We start from the raw sequence: 2,652 nt of genomic DNA on the forward strand, positions 1-2,652 counted from the left end.
GCATGAGCACGCACACGGGGTGATGGGTCTTTTTTGCACGTCAATAGGATTGTTTGGCCCTTTTAGGCAGATTTTCAAAATTTTAGCCACCGCAGGGGAAATTGGTTTGAAATTGCCGTGTAGGATCCATTAACTAACTAGTGCTCGAGCAATACATGGGTTAGATGATGAGCATTTAAAGGTAAGGTGGGAGGAACCTAGAGTGATGGCAGACTCCCAGCGGCGGCGACAGCCGGCAGGAGGCCGACGCCTTGCGGGGGGTGCCGGAGACAGCGGATGTGGGCGATGCTTGAAGGGACGGGCGCCTCACACGAGACAGGGAGGCTTGAGATAGGCCAGCCCATGTGCACAGGAGGCCGCAACCTTGTTTTCTCTGGGGGGTTTTCACGTCTTTTATTTTGTATCCCAAAAAAACACCTTTTGATTTTGTTTTTTTACTTTTGTTCACACTTCCAAATATTCCAAATACATATATTATAAACAACACTTTTCATAAAAAAAATTGAAAAAAATGTATGCCATGCATATGAAAAATGTTAGTTGTGTATATAGAAGATGTTGCTTATGTATACAAAAAAACAATGTGTAAGAAAAAAATTGATCATGTATTTAAAAATTGTTAACCAAAACATGTTAAACAAGTATTTGAAAAAAATGTTAATCAAGCCTTTGCAAAAGGTTAAATGTGTATAGAAAAAATATTGACCATGTATTAAAAAAATGTTAATCTTGTTTTTGAAAACTGCTAATCAAGCATTTGAAAATGTTAAAAATGTGTATAGAAAAAATGCTGACCATCTATTAAAAAGAGTTAATCTAGCTTTTGGTAAATGTTAATCATGCATTTGAAAAATGTTAAAATTGTGTATAGAAAAAATGTTTACCATGAATAAAACAAATTAAACTTGTATTGGAAAAATGTTAAACATGTATTAGAAAATATTTCTTAGCATATACAAAAAATGTAAAATAAAAACTAGATGAAACAAAGAAGAACAAAAAAGCAATGAAAACCGAAAAAGAAACATAGAAAACCAAAGAAAAAAGAAAACCAAAAAAGTGTAAAAGAATAAAAACAACAAAAACTGCTAAAGAAACAAAGAGAAACGTTGAAACCCAAGAAATTACAAAAAACTGAAGAAAAAAAAGAAGGAAAATGAGAAAGAAAGGAAAAACCGAAGGAAACCATGAAAGAAACCAAAGAAAAACGAAAGAAAAAACAAAGTATAACTATGGAAAAAGAGAAAACCAAAGAAAACTAGACAAGAAATAAGAAAACACAAAAAAGAGAAATTATATTGGGGGGGGGGGGGATAGACCGTCGAACAAACAAGCGAGTAACACGCTGTTGGGCCTGCCCATAGACATGGGTGATACGTCTCCAACGTATCTACTTTTCCAAACACTTTTGCCCTTGTTTTGGACTCTAACTTGCATGATTTGAATGAAACTAACCCGGACTGACGCTGTTTTCAGCAGAACTGCCATAATGTTGTTTTATGTGTAGAAAAGAAAAGTTCTCGGAATGACCTGCAAATCCACGGAGGCACCTTTTGGAATTAATAAGAATTTCTGGGCGAAAGAAATACACCAGGGGGCCCAGGGCCTGTCCACGAGACAGCCCCCCCTGTAGGGCGCCCCCCCTATCTCGTGGGCCCCCTGGACCTCCATCGACCTCAACTCCAACTCTATATCTTCCGTCTCGCAGAGAAAAAAATCAGGGAGAAAGTTTCATCGCGTTTTACGACACGGAGCTGCCGCCAAAAGCCCTAATCTCTCTCGGGAGGGCTGATCTGGAGTCCGTTCGGGGCTCCATAGAGGGGAATTCGTCGCCGTCGTCATCATCAACCATCCCCCATCACCAATTTCATGATGCTCACCGCCGTGCGTGAGTAATTCCATCCGACATAATTATCCATCACTGATCCATTGCCTACGAGCTTTTCATATATTGTTCTCCGCTTATTTACTTTTCCGTTGCTACTGTTACAACTATTACAAAAACCCCAAAACATTTATCTTTACTGTTGCTACCTTTACCATTACTATCATACTACTTTGCTACTAAATACCTTGCTGCAGATACTAAGTTATCCAGGTGTGGTTGAATTGACAACTCAACTGCTAATACTCAAGAATATTCTTTGGCTCCCCTTGTGTCGAATCAATAAATTTGGGTTGAATACTTTACCCTCGAAAGTTGTTGCGATTCCCTACACTTGTGGGTTATCAATGGGCGCGTGAGAAAAGCTTCAGGCGAGACGGATGCCGGTCTCGCTGTAAGCGAGACATAATATTCATATGACTCGCGCCATGCTGGGCCTTCGCAACGAACGGCACACGGCTGGGCCGCAGATGCGGGTCAGTGGAGGGGTGGGCCGAGACGAAGATTACTATTTTTTGTTTTTCTTTTGAGAGAAGAGCGTAGACAGAGATAAGGCGAATCTGGCCGAATATCGCAGGCCGAACCAGTAACACACGTGGTCGTCATGTCACCGCCCTAGCCTACCATGAGGCTAAATGGCTTGTGTCTGGCCCGTGGATAGACCTGCCTAGCTAGGCGAGGTTCGGCATGCCAAGCACGTGACAACACTTTTAGGAGTGAGTTGGCACATCCACAACCCGCCAGGCATGCCGTGGGTGGAAGGGGGG

The sequence above is a fragment of the Triticum dicoccoides genome, chromosome 5B, assembly GCF_002162155.2.
Source record: "Triticum dicoccoides isolate Atlit2015 ecotype Zavitan chromosome 5B, WEW_v2.0, whole genome shotgun sequence".
NCBI lineage: Eukaryota > Viridiplantae > Streptophyta > Magnoliopsida > Poales > Poaceae > Triticum > Triticum dicoccoides.